At 36.2% G+C, this 23107-nt stretch overlaps 1 long non-coding RNA gene across 3 annotated transcripts in view; it reads left to right on the top strand.

The window, feature by feature from the left end:
* The window catches only part of LOC107053802, a 200866-nt gene that overhangs the window by 68391 nt on the left and 109368 nt on the right, over positions 1–23107 (top strand). For all 3 annotated transcript variants that reach the window (XR_005861503.2, XR_006939861.1, XR_005861502.2), the window contains one exon: positions 4965–5028. This is a non-coding gene — a long non-coding RNA (uncharacterized LOC107053802). The remainder of the gene's footprint in view (positions 1–4964; positions 5029–23107) is intronic.

Genomic DNA, 23107 nt, shown 5'->3' with positions numbered 1-23107 from the left:
GTTACATTCCTATTCTGTTGGAAAATGCAGCATTTAGGACAGCAGCTTGGTCCTGTTTTCTAGTTAAATGTCAATTTTCTCAGAAGTCTTACGATTGAGTGTATTTAATGCAGTATCCCCGTGCTCTGTTTGGAAACTGTCTCAAAAATATCCATAAGGGAACTGAAATGTCATGAATGACTGAGTACCTGGTGAAGGGGTAGCTGGCCCAGGAAGCACAGGTACAAGCAATTCACCCCTGCTTCCCATGTGATCGGAATGAGCACCCTGGGCTCATTTAAGGGCTAGCCTCAAAAAGAAAGCATCTCTTGGGTGATGGCTGCTTTCTGTAAGGGAGCATTCTGTAATTGGCAACCCTATCACTAGATGGGTGAGTTAGTTTTTTTCCTGTATGTGGTTTTTGACATCTCTAATGATATTTTCCCAGTATCACAAAGAATTTATCAGAAGGAATTTCACTGCTTCCAGGGAACAACAGTATCAAAGGGTAACTCTTATCTTCAAGAACGCAAGCTAATATTTTGTTGCTTTTTGTTAAGCACAGAAGCCCAAGGATGCAGTAGTGGGTAATACACATGGCACTCAGTCATGTATGTGAGCTATAAAACGGAGGCTTCCTGCTTTTTGCTTGTGTAGCTTGTCTCTTTATTTTCTATTTGAGAGATGGGGGGTTAGAAAGAGGTCCAGTAAGGTTTATTTTCTTGTAGGCCTCCTACATTCGCTGCCCTTTGTGTTTGAGCCTGCAGAATCCTAAATCACACTAACAGGATGTCTAGAATGGGTGCTGGGGGAGCAAGAGAAATTACATCTGATAGGGGTGGTATCTGCTGTCTTTAGTTTCTGACAGCCCAGGATTTTTCTTTCCCCTTCTGCCCAAGGACCATTCTCATGGTTTCTTTCTTTTCTATTTCCTGCTATCAGCTCTGTGATGAGTTAGAAAAAAAAAAAAAAACAACAAAAAGCTAATGATATCCAAACTGGATGGACATTACTAGAATTATATATTAACAGGAAATGCATCTGTATGATTACCCTTCTCCGCAGTAGAAAATTGTAGTAGTGTGATTGCAATCATGTTTGGTGGTCAGTGTTGTTAGCATTAATGCAGCTACCTACAGAGTAAGCTGAGCTTTAAGTAAAATTTTCTTTGGTACTGCAAGAAAGAGAGGAGAAGAAAGTCTCCATAATATTTTGCTATGGCAGTTTTGCATTCTATTGGTGGCATGCAGCGTGGTTTTTTTTTTCCCTTGGGATGATATCCTCAAAGTTTGTTACTTGAAAGCTGTCTCTATAGCAAGCTGCCCTCTATTACTGCCCATTTAATCTTCCCTGAAAAATAAAAAAAATAATAAAATTCTTACTCTTTTCCTGTTATTTTTATTTAAATACTAACATTTGTATCTCTGCTCTAAAGATTCAGTGTTAAGTGATACTAGATGGATCTTAGCTGTTCTAGTTCTATAGTCAAGGTGCCTAAATGTTATAGTACCTTTACACAAGTGAGAATACATCTGGATGATGCTCTCGAAAACAAAGAGTATTCTTCTTTTGGGTAAGTGTAGCTAAAATTGTTTGTGCTGTTCACCCTCTGTCATTGAACCAGCCGATCTAAATCTCTGCTCAGGAAGGCTACTGCTCATAGGCTGATTAGATGACAGTGCAAGAACGTTTATTGGCTTTCACTAAAAACCCGTAGTGAGTACGATATTTGAGCCAGAATTTGTTACATTTTCTAAGCTCTGTTTATTTATTTATTTATTTATTAATGAAGTCCCTGAAATGTTTAATTTTCATTCTTGCAGTGGAAGATACTGGGGGATGTTGCATACCTTTTAAAATTATTCTCTTTAATATTGCGGTTGTGAGTTAGGATTCCTGTAAGTTAAAAGTAGCAGCAGAGTATGAAATAAAACATAAAGAAGTACAAGAGACAAATTTAAAAATAAACTTGAGAGTTAACCTGGTAATTTATACTTAAATATACTTTTATTTCTGATTGATCAAGGAAGTATTTTCAAATACTATGTATACAAGATTGATCTGAGATTGGAAAAAAAAAGAACTTAAAGAATTTCAAGCTTTCAGTGGCATAGTTGTAAAAAAAGTCTTTGAACCTGAATTAACTATTAAAGAATTCTTGCAATGGCCATGAAATGGTTAATAAGGATGCAAGGAAAACAAATGTGTAATACAAACTATGTGTTTCTGCCCAGCTTTTTAGTTTGCTTTCCAATCATTCCATGTTACTAAATCTCAGAAACATTTTCATGAATATGATTGATTTTTGTTTTATATTTTTGTCTCCAGATCATTGGAAGTACTGAGAGGTATCACAGCTTACGAACTGCAGTTTATGAATTGACAGTTTTAGAGAATTCAAGTAGACATAGGTGAATGTTCAGCCTGGTTTTTGGCAGTCTCCAGTTCTTGAAAGACTGACAGCTCTTAACACCCAGCATTTCCTCTCAAAAGCATTACAGAAGATTAAGGAACTAGCTGTGGCTCTGGCAAGCTTTTTTCCTCGGTGTCATATCTGGTGGTTGTTTTCTTCTGGTCTTAGCAGTAACCAGACCAATGACTTATAATTGTTTTTGTTTTGGTTTGTTTTTTGGATTTATGGCCAGTTGCACTGACAGATGGCTGTGACTACACTGTAGTACCCTCAGTTCCTGCCAAGCTCAGCTTTATGGAGTTTGGGCATACATAAATGCTGCTGAGTCTTGAAAGAAGTATTAATGTGGAAAGAAAATTATCACGATTTTAAGTGAAATATATCATGATATAAAAGTGTTCAAAATAGTACTCTGAAGTCAAATATAACATTCATCATTTAACTACATGCAAGAGAATGTATTCTACTTTTATATGAAAGCTTTGGGATTCAGTTAATTTGAATAAATTAAAGGCAAATCCATTCTGGGGTGATGTTATCACATTGAAATGCCTTGTGTGCATTCTGCAGCAGATACTATGTTGATGCTGACTGATAATTCTGGTAGAAGTTCCTAGATTTAAGCACTTCTGGAAACCATGGTTCTATCCCCTAATCGGGGAAAGGTTGTGTTTAAGTATAAGCAAACTGTCTTTCCAAGGGGATTAGAATAATTTCATGTAGAAGCTTTTTTATTTGTCACTGAAGTAAGCAGATTTTTTAACATCTTGTAATTTAACTGCAACTGAAATTGGGAGGAGCTGACACTGAAATCCATTTATTTAAAAGTCTTACTTTGTACAGAATGCATCATCTCAGGGACATGATCTTAAAACTGCTTCTAAAAATCTGAATTTTGTACATATTTTGTTCAGTTTATAGTTTTTAATCTAAAACTTCTTCATAAAGCTCTGAATTGAGCTATTACGTTAGGCTGCATCAGTAAGGTTGTGTCTGGAAGTATTTACTTATCTGAGGAAGGAGAAATATTTTTCAGTGACCTGTATATCAATCTGAACAAATATTTCTTTGTAAATAACCAGCTGGATTGTTACAGATGACCAAGAGTAGCTATTTGAAAGGGAGAACTACAAATCTCAATATATAGATCTCCTAAATGTATTATTGTCATCATTTCAAGGGACAGGAATTTTAATTAAAATGTTGATACTGTTCACTTGTGAGTTGAGTGTTGAGCTTAGTTGCTATTAAGCTTGTTCTGTAAATAGATGATATTTCCTTTACAGTAAGTGATCAACAATATTTGATAGCAGTTATTCCTTTCACTGTTAATTTGAATTCATGTCTCCATTAGAACTGACTATATTCAAGAATCTCTCATAAACATTTCTTGGTTAATCAGACCAGTGCATTAAAACATTGGTCGAGATTCTTTCCTTTTAGGGAATAGGTAGTCCTATTCAGTTCAGTATATTGCTCTTTTTTGAAAGATATCACTATATAAGGAATTAATTTAGAATAGATTGGGGTGGGGGGAGTGAGTTAGGTTGTGTCTACTTGTCAAGTTCTATCTAGACAACCGCTTGAGCATTTCACTGGATAGGAATTTGAAGGTATAGAAACTGTCAGTGGACTACTCTTCACTCATTCAGCTGCTTGCAGTTCTGAAAAATTCTTGCTTGATTTTACCATCACGAATGCTACAGAGAGAACTTGCTTTGTTTTGACCAGTGTTCCCCTACTGTATTCAACTATGAAATTGAGAGAGATGGGATCTGCCATTTCTAAAGACAGTATTACCATATTATGGTTCTAATTTTTTCTGCTACCAACTGTGAAAGTGTAGAACAATTACATTCCTGACTCTTTGTGTACTTCTTGTTTCCTTCCTCTGGCACACTTTTTACTTTTTACTATATTTCATGAAGTTCTTGTATTTTGTAGGAGCACTGTAGGAATCCACTTTTCCTTGAAATTGCCTATAGTAAATATTTTTAATGTATTAAACTCCAAGCACTGTGCTACAGCATCATGCTCGTGCTTGTCTTGAAATCAGCAAGAATGCATATTTGATTACTGTGGGCATAATGCACCTCCCATGGAAGCCTTTGCTTCAATATTGTGTGTTGAGGTTTGACTTTTTGTACAAATCAAGCACAAAAGTGTAGGAAAAGTATTGACAAAAATAAATGAGTAAGCAAACCCAAAAACCTGTGTAGGAGGAGAGGTAGGAAATTTCTCCTTCTTCAGGTATGGCAGACTTGTGCTGCCCTATTAAGTTCTCTAAGTAATGAGTTAGCACAGGGAGAAAAATGATAGGAAAAGGAAATGGAGGAACAGCAGCCTCCACCTCAGCTGCCTCCACCTCAGCTTTGCCATTGCATCAGCTGCTAGATTTAGATTTAATGGCTGTAGCACAGGCAACCTCTAGTAGAATGAAGTATTTGTCTTATGATTATTTCAGGTAAATTCTGTTAAAGCTTATCAGGAAATTTAAGTAGACATGTAAAAAGCCTGTTCCTAGAATGTTTTCTCACGTGTGTTTATTTTGTTTCCCCCCTTCCCTTTCCAGCTTTTAACTGATAGAATCTCATTTCAGCTGAGAAGAATACGAAGGAGCTGCTCCTTCATATACGGTAAGAAAAAAGTTCCCTCTCTAAACTATATACACATCTGAATTGTGGCAGATTGAGGTCTACTTTCTACTGATGACTATGTCAAGGGTGTGAGTTGCTCCTTTTATCTTCAGTAAAGCTTATGAAGAATCTATCCTTTGAGGGAGCTACATTTGGTGAATGTTACAGCTAAATGACAAAGTATTTAAAATTGAACTCATAAGGCTTAAGTTGTCAAGTCTGTGCTCTTCTGATTTGTTTTGTGATCTTCCTTTAGTTAAGCTAGTTATCATTATGAATTAGCATCATTACCAATGTTTTTAACTCTACATTTGAACCAGGAGTATATTAGTGATCTCTGCAACAGTGGCTGAAGCTTTAAAATCTGATTTATAAATTAAAAAGTGGGCTACCTGTAATTTTTTCCATGTTTTCTTCTGATATGTGAATTACACTGAAGAAAAAAGTTTTCACAAAATATGAAAATAAATATATTGCTGAATAATAGAAGATTATAAAATACAGTAATTAGTGTTTTATTGGGAGCAAATACAAAGGCCAGGTGGCACAGCTGTAGTGTGACACAGTGAGTCCCTGCTTGTGACTTCTGCTCTTTTGGTAGTCATTTGCTATTTGGTGCATTCAGAGCAGGATAAGTAGCATTGGCAGTAGATGCTATTTGTCAATAAGACTAAAATATAACACTATTAAAAGAATTCTGAATGAAATAGCTCCTTATCCTTGTCATAGTGCTTATAGTTTTCTGACTTGCAGGAAATAAACAAGGTAAGTGGAATGTGCTTAGTTTTGAATATGCATCTTACAGATAGCTCAGGAGATGATCCTTTATGAATCAGAACACAGATCACTGATGCTGAGAATTACTCTGTTCCTTTTTAGAATTTTATCATAATAGCTCTCTGAAGAGAAATGTTAATGAATTATTAATTTTGGAAAGTAGTACATCCTGACCTCTTCCTTCTTATCTCCTTCAGCATTGCCCTCATACAAAGACATCTAACTGTAATCTATTGGCTGTGTTTATTAGTAATGACTTTTCGTGCTTCATGCTGCTCTACTTCTCAGTGTTGTCAAGTCTGGAAAGCACTTTCAGTTGCTTATATGCCACTTTCAGATTGTTTTCTGGACTCAGAAGCCTTGATTATCTTAGGTTATCCTTTAGCTTTATCAGGTTCAGATAGTACTAGCTAAGAACTAGTTTCTGTCTACTTTTAAATTGCCTTTTTATAATGCTTTATTTCATGTTGTCTGCTTATTAATGTATCATGATGGTCTGATTTGTAAAATTAAGAAAGTGGTTTTTGTCATATTCATTCCTTGCCTAGCAGTCCATATTTATTTCAGATGTATTCAGCAATATCTTCACTTTGCTATATTGGAGATTTGGTTTAATTCTATATAAGATAGTATCTAACATAGATACAGCATTTAAATATTTACCATAGAAGTTAAGCAAATTTCTGTGTTTTGAGATAAGGAATAGTTAACTCAACCTTGGAGCAATGAATTATTTCCTAAGAGCAATAATATTTGTTGTTGACATCTTATACATCTTGACATGCAATATTTGGGGGCACTGGACTCTTAAAAAAAATCCTGAATAAAAAGGTAAGCTTTCAGGAAGGCAAATATTCAAGATTTATCCTACTGTACTAGCTTCACTTGGTATCTATTACAAGTTGGTTTTTGGCATGTGCCCTAATAAATAAATTATACATGAATTAATTCATTGCACAGCATACCTCCCTAATGTGAAGTGCTGATATTTCTTTCGCAGGTGTACTTATTGACCACTACTTACTAGTCAGTATTAGCAACTGAACTACTCCTCCCTTCTGCTATTGTCTGAATCTGCTTTCACTGACCTAGTTAACACAGTATTTCTGGCCAAAACAGTTGAGTAGTGATGCTCACTGAAATTAGTTGAACCATCAGCTAAGCCTGGAAAGCTGAAAGACTAGGCCAACTGGTATATACAGGATTTGTGTTGATGGCATAGCTTTGCTTAGCTGCATGAAGGAGACCTATTCCTAGGCCATCTTAACAAACCTGAAATGTTTGTCTGGCAGGGGATTATACATCTTCTTTATTTAATATCTGGGACTGCACAAGACTGTAAAACAGACATTTTGCAAGCAGATAGGAGTGGATGGAGTGGTAAATACTTCAGGTTTCTAAAGGGCTTCTATTACATCAAACTGGGTACCTCTACTGTTTTTCCCAAACTCTCATAAAGCAAAGTGATGCATCTCCAATATGACATTTTTACATTTAGATGTAAAAGGTCATCTATCTCTCTTCTCTCAGTAAGTGAAAATTTATTCACATGTCAAATCTTTCATGTCAGAAAGAATCCAGATTGTGGACTCAAAAGCTTTTCATGTCATGTTTCTAATTAGGTCTGTGACTCAATCTCATGAATAATATATCAAGCTGCATATTAACATCTAATCCAGCTAAATCATCAATTTACAGTAAACCTTGGCTGCAGTAACTTTAATAAAAAGTCAGAGGCTGCAACATTTTTCCAACAGCTGTTGAAACTTCTGTAGTGTCTCTGGGCACTAAACTTGCAAAGCAAGTGATTAAATTCATGTTGCAGTATTTGGATGTGAGTGAATTTAATTAAAATCATAACAGATTTCTAAAAAGGACTTTGCAAGCAAGACTAAAATATTTCCCTTAGCTTAAGCACAGGTTGTTTTCTTTTGTGACCTCAGGAGGACACACTTTGCACAGATTCAGATGCAAGCCCTGTGTATGGTTAGAATAGATAGCATTTTTAGTTGTAAGAAACTATTTTGTTGTATACCTGAGAAATCTGTAACAAAAAGTACCAGCAAAAAGTTTGGACCAGAAATGGAATTACTTGTCATTTGACCTCATTAGGCTCAGCCTCAGTTCTGGAGAATAATTGGAATGGCTGACCCAGCTCTGTTTATTAATGTGCTCGGTGGGACTGTTGGATATGTAGCTGGTGTTTTGTTTGAGATCATGCTGACAGTTATTGTCAAATAGATTCATTCTGTCATGGGATGTTCATCACCAATTAGTCATTTGACAGCTATAATTTTTCACTGCTCTGGATCACTTTTTGTAACTGTAAATTATAATTGAGCATATTTAAAATCTCGTCTTTTCCCCACCATTGTTTTCTATCACCTACTTCATGATAGCTTGTTGGCTCTACTATGTGCTTTCTCCCTGCTTTATTTTATAGACAGGGTGATGTATTTCTGCCACTCCCTACTTTCTGTCTTTTCCCTGCTGCTTTCATTCCTCCTCCAGAGAAGTGAGTTTTGATGGCTACTGTGTGTTTGTGCCTCAGAAGAGGGTAAGAAGAACGAAGCTGAACGTTTGCTGGTCTGTGCCTGGTTTTTCAGTCTTTACAACTGTTGTTCCATTGACGCATATGTTGACTTTCACACAGAGCCTTTGAAAAGAATACAGCTTAGCTGTAGCTTTTGTCAGACCACATCAGAATAATCAGCTTTGAAATGGCAGATACCATGTGTTTGACTCTGTGCATATACGCACTGTTGCATACATGTTGCTTCTGAGGTTGTGGTCTGCTCTGTTATAAAATACTGCAGGTCTGCTACAGTGAGAACACTTGTGACGAATCCATCAAGTGTGAGGGATTTAATCTTAGCATATAGGTCATTCAACTAAACATAGACAGATTAACAGATGTGATCTGATTGTGCATATGCAAATGTTGCTGATGAGCGTCTCACGTGGGAGTGTGAGACGTTAATTTTTTTTTGTTTCAGATAAGCAAATTGGCTTCTGTATCTGACTAGTATATTGTGAGATAAGAAGTGAGTAATTTGTAAATGGACTGTTAGCAAAAGTTAATGGGAAACTGGACAATATTTCCAAGATTACTTAGAAAACTAGGTTGATGTAAATTTCAAAATTCATAATATTCTTATGGAAAGTAGTAGATGTGATATATGCTATGGTTTGTTGTGTATTAAGATGCGTATGATATGTAAAGGCATCAATATATGAGCCTGGTGGTACTAGACCGTGATTGAAAGCTGTAACAGCTTTTGAGCATCTTTTAGGCTTTTTAGTTAGAATATATAAGGTGTATGTGAGAACTCTAGTCTTCGTGGGTAGATGTCTGACCTCCAGTTTACTGCACTTCTCCCTGTCCTGTCAATACTAGTTGAAAACCTGAGCTAGTGATAATCTTCTGCCTACAAATCTAAGCGCTTTACGCACCTGACTATGAATGCATCACTGAAAAGTTGTAATTAGCTTAAGATGGTTATCCTTGCTCTTAAGGTTTGAATGTGTAAGAAAAGGTTGCCTAAAAAAAGAGTTACTGAGCTGGGGGAAAGCAACATATTTTTACTACTTGTGTGCACACCTGTACAGGCTTGATACAATTTTAAAATTTTCCTGTAATAAGTCCCAGGTGTAAGACCGTAGGCAATTATGAATTGAGCTGCGTGATGAGCTGAAAGATTTGGTTTGTTCTAGCAATTAATTCATTTCACATAGATTTATGTTCCATTCAACTTGCAGATCTTGATCTTTTAGTTCTTCGGCAGGCACAATTTTCTCCAGTGGAAGTTTTGCATAGCTAGGGACTGTTTCTTGAGCCTTTTTATGTACTAACTATGAAAACATACATATTGTTAGCTTGCTGTGCTCTTAAACAAATGGGTGAATTAGGTTCATGGAGCTTTGGAAGACAAATTACACTACCAAGGTTGCCAGCAATTCCGCATAAACAGCTGGTGGTTTAGTTGATTAGTGGTGAAGAAAAAATTAGATCCGTGCTTGACTCCTATACAAGGAATGGGATATGCTGTGAAATCTATTCTTTAAATATGAGAGCGTGTGTTGATTTTTCTATTTCAATTACATCTTAAACTGCATCACATTATGAACTACATGGAGATTAGCAAATACGTTGGATAAATGTAGTACTGAACGCTGAGACTAGCATCAGTTTATGTTGAAGCAACGATGAGGACAAATAAATACTTTTCTTGGAAGACTTCACTGAAGTCGCTTGGAGTGAGATGGAGTTCTTGGCCTGAATATTCATTCCTATGTAGTTTCAGTTGTGATGTATTTTGCCTCCATCATGCTAATTTCTGCCTGCTTTTGTAGGCTGTGTTGATGCTTTCCTTTGCTTTCACTTAGCAATCCACTTTATTTCCACCTTTGTTATATGTCTGGCCTGAGCTTTGTTTTCTCTTATTCTTTCTCTGGAAGCTGTTTTAGTCTGTTCAGTTAGAGTGGCTGATTTAAGGCAATTGAGAGATTAGGATAGTGGACAACAGAGACGAATTATAGTAGTTCATCTTTGTCAATATAATCCTCTCTCACACAGCTGTCCCTTTGTTTAAAAAAAAAAAAAAAAGAAAAAGAAAAAGAAAACAAGTAGTAACTAGGCACAGAGCTAAAAAAAATTCTTAGGAAAATTCTTAGGAGTACATTTTTAAATTTAGGAGAATGAGAGAGAAGAATATCTTCTTCCAAGAGAAATATTTTTAAAATAAGCTTTTGGAGGAAAAAAGTGCATAGAGGAGAAAAGCCTGTATTGTACCTCAAGTGCTTCTTTCTGCTAAAGATCAACTTCAGAATTATTAAAATTATTAGTAGCTGCAAGTAAACTGAATTGGTGGGAAATGCTGATATTAATATTTGAAAGCAGGAAGGAGAGTATGGAGTATAATTAAGAGATGGACACCATTGTTAGTAGATATTAGCCAATGTATTTCAAAGAAGTATTGAGCTGTCTGGGATCAAAATTACTTGTACATGCAGAACTTCCAGCTAAAATGCTATTGGAGGATGTGGGTCTGACAGCCTGGAAGTTTTGGAAGCTATTTGTTATCTCAGAACAGCAGAATAGCCAACATTGATCACACTTCAAAAGTGGACGGAATCAAGGTCATAAAAAGGTATGTTTACTTGATTTGCTGAAATCCTGAGACTGGAAGAAATGATTGGTAGTACAAAAACGAACTGTTGATAACTTGCTTTGGAAAGATGGAAGGATCCTTCAAGCTCCTAAGGATGGAAAGTTGTAATCGCCTTAATCACTTGGAAATTTTCAGAGGAATTAGGTGTGGGGTTTTTTGTTGTTGTTGTTGTTCTGTTTTTTTTTTCTCCCTGCTTGCCCCTCCTAGGGCTCACTGTCACCCTGAGCTCAGTGCTGAATCTTCCAGCCTGTTCTGTTGAAGCTGTTTTCAACTGGTCTTCAAGTCTTGCAGAAACTGATTGATTGATCGATGGGGAGAGGAATCAGATGCGTAGGGACAGTGACTAACAGTAGAGATACTCTGGTCTGTCTGGCAACCTCTCTGGGAGAGGAGAACAAGCAACTGGTGGAGGTGAGGTGCCAGTGCAGGCTGACCAGGTGCAATTCCTTGTCCAGCCTCTGTATAGCATTACAGCTGCAGGCACAAGAATGTACAGTCCCTATAACCTCATTTAGGAACACATTCAACTGAATTTTATGTATGAAGAGACTTTTCTACCTTCTGGATGAAGGTGATGCTCTGCGTGCCACGTTTGGCTATGCCAGAAGATGCTTCCCACCTGTCACTGCGCTGAGGAAGGGCCCCACCTGCCTGGAGGTGGACTTGTCAAGGGAGATGTAATTCAGAATCTTTAGGAATAAATTAAAAGCCGATTATAGCTTGTTAAATACAGCTGATTTAACATAGCTAAATATAATGATGTTTTGAATGTTAGAGACTTGAAAATTCTTTACTTACTTGGAAAAAATGCTGAACATCTAATCTCTGTAAAATGGTGGACAGCATAAAGCCCTTAGTTTCAGAGGCTACCTGTAATACATTGCTCAATGGCAATGTCTATCTAGAAAGCATCAATAAGAACACTTTCTTTTGCTATTGCTGCACAGTTTTTCTATGCAAGACTTGCAAGTCTGCAACATATGGCATGGCTATATTGTTCTATAAAGAAGGAAATAACTGTGTATGACTTATTTGGACGCCGAAAGATGGGAAAAAAAAAAAAAAAAAAAACTCCCAGGAGTTTCTCTTCTAAAACTAAAAGCCAAGGTGTTTGATGTGATGTCAAGGGCTGTTGAAATATGTAATTCATTCCATCTGCTGCCTTTGGTGCATGAGAACGACGCACTGCTGCCAGCTGCATATGCCTAAAATGGAGACAGGAGAAACCTTGGCAATCATTCTGCTTACTGTGATATGTGCAGAGTGCCAGTGAGCCACAATTTGTATTTTATTTTTAGCCCATGTGTCCTGGTTTGCCTGACAGGCCGTGCTTAGTGGGACATCTGCTGCATGCACCCAAGTTTAGGAGGTGTTCCCTATATTGCCATTGTTGGGGTTCTGAACATTGACACTCATTCACCAACTTTCTCTTGCCATCTTAGGATCTGAGTAGCTCTGACTTTTGGGCTTAGCATTACAGAAGTTTTATTTCTTCTATTGCTCCGCAGCTGCTCCAGCCAAGCTTAGCTACAAGTTGTTTAGAAATTATGGTTAACAGTGACTTTAGTCACCTAAACAAATACTTATGAAAAATTTATGAAGTAATTTGTTTTTAACAACAAAAAAAATTTCTTATATGGATATCCTAAATGAAACAGAAGGTTTGGCTGTATTTTCAACGTGCTCTGGGAGATCAATTTTTATGAATCTTAGCCTTTGTAGTCAAGGATTAGTACTTTCTTTCTTTGTCTTTCAGGAACCGTCTTTTCTTCTCACCTCCTCTCTTTCACGTTTTCCAAAATATCCCCATTGGATTACTAGTATTTATGCTGAATGTGGAGGGTAAATTCAATGAATGAAAATGTTCTCATCTTTAAATCATTCTCTAGGATTTAGAGGAGATTATCCTGAGTAACTTCCGTGCTTTGTGAGGTTTCACAATGGTCTAAGAAACCGTTGAATGTGAAGATTTTATTCACATAAGCATCAATACCTGCCTGAGCATTTTTAGGTGTAAACTTCGAAGACACAGTGTAATAGAAGGAAGGGAAAATTTGATTATCAATAAAATCATCTTCCCTTTTCGTTTATCAACCAATTACTAAGGAAATAGCAAGTTAATCCCCATGTCAATTTATGTTTATCCTTCTCCCTTTTTTTTTTTTGTTATTGATAGACTGGTGGTGCCTCGAAGTTGTGCTGTCTTTAATATGTAGCTAGGTAGATTACTAGATAATGAAAGAGTGTGTGATGAAAGACTGCTAAAGAATTATAAAACATATATGTAACAAAGGTAAAGAGTTATGGAAAAATATAACAAAAATTTCTAAGAATGTGCAAATGTTCATTGGCAACGAGATGTTTCTCTGTAATAGGGAACCCAGTAATATAGATGCTGAGTCTAAAAAAGAATCTTAATCTTTTTCTGACTAGATGAAGTTGCTCATCCAGCTGTGTGTATGCAGATCTATGGTTGTGCACTACAGAGAAGAAATAAGATCCTGAGTAACTTCTGTGAATCTGTCTCTGTACTCCATTACAAACATGCACGTACTCTCAAATCGGTACGCCATTTAGAGAATTCAGGCTAGCTGCATCCTTAAGCAACTTCCTGAACTGAAGCCAAAGCTAGCATACTACATGAATCTAAATTGGGATAGGGGCGTTTAATAGCATTTCATGGGCTATTGGGTGTTTTTATCCTGAAGCTTTGAAAGCTGTTTTGGATTTTTGCCACAGAGGGTATGGCTTCTAACTTAATCTACATCATACATCCTATGTTGCACAATACTGACTGACAAACATTTCTGCACAGTGTGTTGCTAATATAATGATGATAAAGCCAAAAGCACATAAGTATAAAATCTTAATCTTCCCCACACCTTTTGCATACTGTAAACACAGCTTAAGCAGGTCTCTGCAACTGTGCGCTCTGACATAGTGCTTGTAAACAACTGTACAGCTGATATGCAGTCATCTCTGCTACTATGACACTGCACAAAATGTATTTGGGAAGAAGTGAAGATAGGTTTTTCCAATGCCAAAGGCATGGAACATTGAATCGCAGCTGGTGAACTTTATTTACCTAAGTTGGAACTTAACCAGAGCACTAAGGTTAATATTCTCCCTTTTGCAAATGTATGACAGGATCATTAATAATCAGCAGATTTGCTGAATGTCGCTTCTTTTGCAGTGATTCAAAGGCACATTTTTTTCCAGAGGCTTCGTCAATGAAAAATTCTATAACATCTTCAAATATGAGGATTAAGCTTTCAGTCTTTTAGTTAAAGATTTTGGTTTTGTGTCTCAGAACGTGCTGTTGCCAGGAAGAGCTTTCTACTTCCATGTTTTTGTATCTCAGTGATACTTTGTGTACCTTGAGTACTAGTTTATTAGCTACGAGGTGATGCTGCTGCTTATTAGATCCTGTGGACAGTTTAAACAGTAATTAGCAGATATGATTGCAAGTAATTGCACAGCAACTAATAGATTAGGTGAGTAGTGACTAATCTTGGAAGCAAGGCATTCAGAACTGGACATGTTTTAGTTTTTTAAGTGCCATAACTGTCTTGGATATCATTCTTTTCTTTAGCATGACTATTGATTCAATTAACTGAATTCTTGAGATTTCTGTGTACACGTGAACAATATATTCAGACTTCTTAAAGTACTTCAGAATTCCTTTACTTTGTAGATACAGTTCTAACAGATTGTGTGAACTAACAATGGTTGCTGTTCCACAATACTGATGAGACTTTTTTTGTTTTGTTTTATTTTGTTTTGAGGTGTGATTTCTAGGAGGATAACTTTCCATCTCTTGGTCTGTATAGAAGTGAGAAGTCCAATAGGTGGAAAAGGAAGAATGACTTTTAACCAATAATTTTTATTAACTTCATTGTTCAAATGTAAGAATGTGGACATCCTATGGCAGTAGTTTTGAACTGGTTTTAACAAGTTAGAGAACTATCACAGATAAGGAGGTAATATTGTCTAAAAATAGTGAATAAATTGTGGAAGGCATATGCAGACTACATTCCTGTATTTCCTCCACCAAGCTTTGAATATCCATGGGCAAAGGGAAATACCTGAAAACACCCCTTACTAATATGTATGTTTCAGCCTACATGATTCCTCTGACTTTGAAAATATATGAAAAGAATTTTTTATAGAACACAGTGATTAAATTTTTAGTTAGTACTTGGAAGGTATTGCTCTAACTGATTCAGTTAAGAGTTTGATCCCATTTCTTTGGGAAAATGCTTCGACTGTCTGGCCAAACTATTGTGTTATTTTGAGAGAAATTTATTTTCATTAGCATAACTTACATTGTTGATGTAGCTTATGTTAAATTAATTTATTACTGTAATAAAGCACTGACTAGGGTTAAAAATAGCTCGTTGCTACTTTGGCTTTATATACTTATTAGAAGGTATTTTATGTACTAGGTGTTAAGATTCTGTAAAATTCTGGAGGGATAACTTCATCCTTTATTTTCCGTAAGTGACTAGGTGTACTTAGGTATTTTGTCACATATTAGTACTTCACAAAAAATAAGTAAAAGCTGTTTCCAGAGCAGAAGTCAGTCACATATTCCAAAGACTGCTTTTGGGAAGATGCCTGCTTTCTGGTTGAATTGGTTATTTACTATCAAAGTGATTTGAAATTACACTGTTTTTAAGAGAGGGGGGAAGGATGTTCTTAGTATTTCTAGCCAGCTATTGTCTTAAAGAAAATGCAAGGATGCTAGTATTTAATGACTTAAAAGCATTGAATTACTAGAATTCATTGCATGGACATTGCAGCAGTCTTTGCAGGTATGTCATGCTGCTCTAAATAAAAAAAGAACAAAACCAAACCAAACAAACTTAATTGCTGGGGGAGCACAGCAGTCAAAATCTGTCCCTTAGGAGGAAACCTTGTAATTCAGATTTATCCTCAGGGATGTGGGCAGTGTAGAGATACCAAAGCTGTCTTTAAAGGAGCAATGAATGAGAAGCCTTAATGGACTTCTTGTCTTATCCAGAATAGGGTGGGACACTTCTGGACCAGAACTTCTCAGTTCGCATGTAAGTGATTCCCTGTAGGATTTCTGAGAGCTGTCAGGAATGAATGTGTGTTACCGTGCGTCAGGAAATTTGGAGGGAGTGAGAGGGGAGTTATTCTCTGAAGTCACAAGCAAAAATGGTAGACTTACCTATATGTTGTTGCTATTAACTATTGCTTGTTTTGTGCTACAAGCTTCTGTCTGTGTGCAGGTGATGCAGTGTGGAACATCAGTAACTGTTGTAGCCATGTAGTGATGATAAGAGGTTATGCTCTCAAAGCTAAGTGTAAGCAAATGGTGCATGTAATACTTATTTTCAAGTATGTTTTTTTCCTCCCCTGTGGGAGTATATACTCTTTTATTTATCTGGGTTTTTTTTGGAAAATATACCAACTTGCCAGATGCAGATTTATTTATTTTTTGGTGCAATGCTTACCATTTTTTTTTAATCTTAAAAGTAATCTACCTGACAAAATTTTCCATTACTTATTTAGTCTTAGTCTTACTAGAACTATTTTTATAAAATAAACTAGAAACATAAATCCCCGATGTACTCTCCAAATCTGTAAATTGCTCATTGTGAAGAAAATGTTTTTTCTATAAAAATGATAGATTAGTGTAACATAATGACATTATACTACTGTTCTTTGAAATTATTGAATTTCACTGTTTAAAGTAAGTTCATCCTCCATAGGGCTAAGCAGATGAGAAAAGAGCATATCTGTAACTGAAATAGGGCACCTATGAAGAGTTCTGACGTTGCTTAACTCTCATTTACTTTTAGATACTTGACTCTGAAATCAAGTGGAAAATACTGAATGCTTTCTCTTTGTTACAGTCTTGCACATAGACATGACTTACATATACTTGAACATTAACACTCTTTATGGTTAACTGTTCACATATACAAGCAAAAAATAACTGAAGTGCAGATGCTTTTTTGTTTTCCTCCTACAGTGAAGACTCTAAGATAGAATTGAGTATAATTATCATCTGCAATGACACATGTGATGGCACACGTTTGTTTTGAACAAGACGTTAAAAAGAGTGATTGAATTTGCAAGAGTGACAATTGTGACAATTGATAATTGCAGAGATGTTGCCTCCATCATTTTCGCAGGTAACTTAGACTTGTTTTCTTGTATAAGAAATCAGATATTTGCTCAACTGAAATGTCTTTTCTAAAGGAATTATGTTTTTAATGGATGAAGAGGGATATAACTGAGAGAAAAATGAGCAGGAATCAACATTTTATGAGAAATACAAGACCTGATTTCATACTCTAAGTGCATGTTAGGAGAAGCTGAAATTATCACACCTCCATCAGCGAGGGTAAAAAAATTTGGGTTATTCATATATCACATGATGTTCTAATCAGTTTTCATCTGCAAATCCCACGTTGCCTGTACTGGTGATTTTTGGAATTGTAGAGAATTCTACACCTGCTGAGCTCCATCATCTCTTGTCAACATCCTTACTCCTATCAAATATTATAAGTGAAACTCAAATTGTCTTGACTTCTCTCCTAGGCAAATGTTTGATCTGAACAGATCATCATAGAGTTAATGGGCACTGAACAGTTATTACCTCTTTGAACTGTCTTAACGTGGAACAATTAGCATAAGCTCTTGGAGGAATTTTACACTGTTGATTTTTGCTTTGAAATGTTATTTTGATGAGTACATCAAGAACAAAGCAAGGGGCTTTTGCAGTGAAGAGAAAAGGTGGCTCTCAAGTTCAAGCCTTCTAGAACTGTGAAACTTTGCTTCTGAAACTGAAGGCTGCAGTTCTCTTTAGTTAAGGTTCTTGCAGACTGATGGAGCAGAGAGCTGACTGTAATCTGACTTGAAAACAACATTTAGAAAAGAAGAGGTGGAAGGTCCATTTGTATGAGCCTTGTAATACAGTGCAGGAATTTAGTGCCTTACAGTAACTTTCAAGATGTGTCACTGTATAGGAAGATGAATTGTTTAAACAGAACTACAGATTTCAAGCATTTTTCATCCTAAAATGACCAAATTAACTTGAAGCTGGAAGGGGGCTAAGGTTTCAGTCAAAACCTGCAGTTCATTCAAAATGGATTTTTTGAAATCCATCAAAATGGATTTAGAACCCCACAAAATGGGTTCTAAAGTCTCTGGGAACATAGTTATTTTAAAAATATTAGTTTTTGCCAGTGTTGATTGTGAGTAATGTACTCTAACTATCATATTTCTTTTGGGCCTTTTTAAATGAAAGGAACAACTCAGTATAGTAGATACATATATAAGAGCAGGAGGTAAGCACAGAGAAGGCAGTCTTGCATCTCTTGTTTATGATAGTAAACTTGGGCAATCAAAGTAGTTAATTGCCTAAAGAAGTACTGAAGCAATGAAAAGGATTTAGCGTTTCTCTCTGATTCCTTTAAGACTGAAGATCTATGATACTAGGCTTAGCACATAATGACATATTATTTAGGCATTTTTAAAGTAGTTTGCATAGTTTATGTTCTATGACTTAGAAATTGTTTTTGTACTCAAAATATGATTCATGAAATGTTAAGTTTGCTGATTCTGCTATATATGTAAGAAACTTGATTTTTTTTTTTTTTAACTGAAAAGGAGAGAGAGCAATGTCCTATTTGGATACACAGCATCTCATCTGTTAATATTAGGATGAAGTGAAATAATAGAAAAAGTAATATGGACTAAGGATGTCTGCAGAATTCTGGAAAAGACCCTGTCAGATAAGATGGCTTTGTTCTCTGACAGTTTTAATGTGGCAAATATTTCTAGTTTTGAACATGTGATGTGTTTTCATCTCATGCTCCATAACATTTTGATCATGGAAATAATCAATACAATTTATTCCTATATATTAATACCTAAGTAGCCTTGAGAAAGCATGAACATTTGTTACAGTTCAAAACTATTACTGAAAGAAGTTGTATTTGAGTAATAGTTAACTATTGGTATTCTAATACAAATTGTTACTATGATGTCCACAGTCACTCAGTATATCTACTAGTGATAAAAATCAAGTACAGGCGAAGGAACTTAATGGTTAACAAAATGGCAAGTGAATGAATAATGAAGTATAAATAATTCTGAAGAGTCAGACAGATCACTTTGTAACAAGACTCAAATTCAAACAACTCAGTAAAATCTGGTGTGCCGTTGTGGATACTGTTTCTTTCAGTATGACAAAAATGTGTCATTGAATTCATTCACATGAAAAGTATTGCACTCTATGGTGTTCATCAATGCTTGCTGAATGTATGGCAACCAAACAGTGGATGTGAACACGGTGAGGTGGTGGGTGGTGCCCTTTCAGCAGTGATGACAGTGTCATGAAAGACAAGCCACATTCTGAATGGCCATGCAGATTTTCACAAGCATGGCATGCATGCTCTTGTTCATTGTCGGTAAAAGTGCATAGCTAATGGTAGTGACTGTGTTGGAAAATAATGTTTTGTAGATGAGAATTTGCTCTATCAAATAGTATAATTGTGCTCTTTCTGTCTGTTGCAGTTTTCATGGAAGTAAATAGCAGACGTTACTTTCAGAGTGACCTACGTACATGCCAGGTTTTTTTGCTTTCCTTTACTAGTAATTTTAAACTGTTTAAAGTAGCACCATATTGTTGGCATTTGCATTTCGTGGCTAATGTATAAGATATATGGAAGTGATGAATTTAGGTGCGTCTGTTCTGAAAGTGTTCCTCTGTGTGGAAGCTCCTTGACCATTTGTTAGATGAAAAAGCATTTTTAAAGGTTTAAGTGGAATGCAAGTACAACTCTGTACTGAGCATTATCTTATATCCATTAGATTCGGTCTCCTTTCACATTACAAGCTTGCCCTTTAAGTCCTTTTGCAATTAGGCTTAATTACCACACTTGGTAGTGTATCTTTATCTTTTACAAATGTTCCCATAATATTACAATAGTAATTAATGTGGACAAACTGTGCTAAGCAAAGTGCATATGCTTTTGAAGGTCTTTAAAAAAAATAGAAAACTAAGCAGGCAAAATGAGCAATGAAACTAGTTGAGTTAGCAACATACTCATTTGGCTCTGTATTTTCATCATTTCTGCTTAAGTGGAATGTTCTTATTTAGGCTAATAAATATCTAAAGGGCAGGAGTCAAGTGGATGGAGCTAAGCTTTTGCAGTTATGCCTGGTGACAGGACACAGAGGACAGTGGGCATAGACTGGAACACAGGGAGTTCAATACGAACATGAGGGAAAGTTCCTTACTGTGAAAGTGACAGAGCACTGGAACAGGCTGCCCAGAGAGGTTGTGGAGTCTCCTGCTCTGGAGATATTCACAACCCACCTGGATACTTTCCTGTTTAACCTATCCTAGGGAACCTTCTTTAGCAAGGTGGAGTTGGGCTGGATGATCTACAGAGGTCCCATCCTCTCTCCTGGATTCTGGAATGGTTTCAGGGCAACTTGAGTGTGTATATCTTTCTCCTTCAGCATATCATTCTAGCTGTGGTTTACTATCTGACTTTGTATTTCTTTTAGATTTTACTGTATAAATGTAGTTCTTCCCTCCCTTGTACAGTCTTTCACGTATAACTGAAGAAAACTTGATAGGATTTTGGCAGACCAGCTGTCGTGTGTGGTATCGCATCCTCAGCAAAGACAGTGGTCTCATGTTAAACAAGTAGACAGGTTAAGGACTTACTGTTCCTAAACCTTGAGAAAACAACAGTTATTTCTTCCTTCACATTCCAACTACACTGACTGGATAATATAATCTTTTTTTAATGATTTCAGTGTTGATGATCATTATGTCAGAAATTCAAATAAATAAAATAGAAAACAAATCACAATGATGTTATACTGGACACTCTTCGTCTTGGAGACTTAGTGACTTTGCTAGATAAAGTGAAGAGTATCCAAAGTGAAACGGAATTTTTCACTGTAAATAATTCTGCTGCTGCAGCCGGCTTTTGTTTTTTTGGAAACTTCTTCAGTTATACTGCAACAAAATTAGATATAGTTTCCTATTACTATCATAAAATAGTGAATGCAAATGCACTGAATGAAAAATATCAATGCAAATGATACTTCAAGAGATTTCATATATTTCAATTTTTTATTATAGTTAACTAAGGCTTTAGACGAACAATGTCAATGAACACTTAAATTTCTATATAGTGGTAGAACAAAAATAAAATATTGGCATTTGTCAAAAAGAAAAGTGAATGTACTTTGCAACTCTTGTATCAGGCTACTGAATTCATTTTGAACATAAAGTTGAGTTTATATCATTAACCTCATCTTTCATCAAGGAAATATTGTATTACATACAGGACAGTTGACCCTAAACCTGACAGGATGATTGTTCACAATAAGGATATCTTACCTATTACTTCCACACAACTCTTAGCCAAACTGGTGACATGGTTTGGATCTTACCCATTCCCCTGTTTACTGTGAGAAACAGCTGATTTTGTAGCTGAACAGCAGCTATCGGCTGGTTTATCTCACCACAGAGGTAGGAGATGGATTTGAAATTCCAAGTCATCTTAGCGTTCTTCGTCCCGAGTTTTTGTGCTTAAGGAAAAACTTCATTTTACATTCCGTAGGGAGACATGATGTTCTCCATAAGTCACTACCACAGCACGAGAGTGACAAATGGGAAAAGGCCCACAGCTTTTAGCTTCAGGTCTTCCAACTCCCAGTCCCAGCAGCTCTGGCTCTTCTGAAAACACTTCATGCTTCAAGGAAAGGATACCTGCAGCTGGAGGAATTTACTTAATAGTTTCTGTGTTGCATAAGATACATTTTGATATTATGCCCTAAATTTATTAACCAACTACAAACTGCTGAAACTTAAAAACTCTCATTAACTAAAGATATTGTTGATATTCTCTGGTGGGGGGGAAGAAAAAAATCACACTTAGGAAAGTTACTGTAACTTAGATGTTGGCAGAGAAGGCTTTGAAATGTGACATGCTGAGTGTATTACCCATTTTCATTTAATGTTCAAATTTGTGACAATTAAACATTTCCCTCCTTGGAAATTCAAGTCAGCTATAATTGTATTATTCTTGGTACACCCAGTTTTTTGTTTACTTCCTGTGAATGTTTCTCAAAGGTGTTTAGAACATGCTCATCATCAGCATGTGTGATTTCATACTCGGAGAATGAAAGTCTGAGTCTTCCATCTCTTTTGTTCAGTGGAAATGCAACTGTGCCATGCATTCCTTTTGTGTTCTTTTTTTTTTTTTTTTGTACAGTCTCCAGTTGTCTTTCTGTCACTTTGAGTTTCCAGTAGTGCAAAACAATTCTTAAAATAGTTGATCGAGCCACCCCTGCCAGAATGAGTAACTTGAACTCATGGTGGTAAAATGTGGATATAGAAAAGTGATTTTATGGGATTGAAGCTTCTCTTAGCATCTCTGAAAACTTCTTAAGCCCTTTGTTGGCTCTTCTGAGTGCTGCTTCGTTATAGTTTAATATGTAGGCCTGAGACAGAAACAGTCCCAAATTAGGGGAACTTTGTCAATAAAGCAACATCTTACTGGTACTTGGTATTGCCAAGTAATATTATAATTAGTCTGTGTCATTTTATCACAGTAAGATTTCACAGAATTGTAGGGGCTGGAAGGGTCCTCTAGAGATCATTGGGTCCAGTCCCCCTGCAAAACATTTGTTGCATTTCTTTCAAGTACTTTTGCAGAACTGATGTTTGTCACTTCAAATTCAGTTGTTGGTTTTTTGTTTTTTTTCCTTCAAACAGTGTTCTCCCTAAACTATGCCCTAGATTTGGCAACCTGATATAATGCTCATGCTTCCTTAGGGAAAGGGTCAAACCAGCACCTGCAGGAAAGTCTCTTTAGAATTGCCAACAAGTATCCAGCAGTCATCTATCTTCACTTTCCAGCTGATTTCTTGTATTGATTGTATTATTTCATATAACACCATGAATGGACCACTTTATGCTCCTTTTCAGACTATTCTTTTCTTAAATGCTCCTTTTATAAACTACAGAATCTCTAACCCTTTTAAATACTTAGCAGAATTATGCGTAGTTGTACTAAGTCAGAAGAATTTCTCCTTTGTGTACTTCTGTAATTATTTAAAGGACTGAA

The sequence above is a fragment of the Gallus gallus genome, chromosome 7 (genome assembly GCF_016699485.2).
Source record: "Gallus gallus isolate bGalGal1 chromosome 7, bGalGal1.mat.broiler.GRCg7b, whole genome shotgun sequence".
Lineage (NCBI taxonomy): Eukaryota > Metazoa > Chordata > Aves > Galliformes > Phasianidae > Gallus > Gallus gallus.
This window is presented reverse-complemented; position numbering and strand designations above follow the sequence as displayed.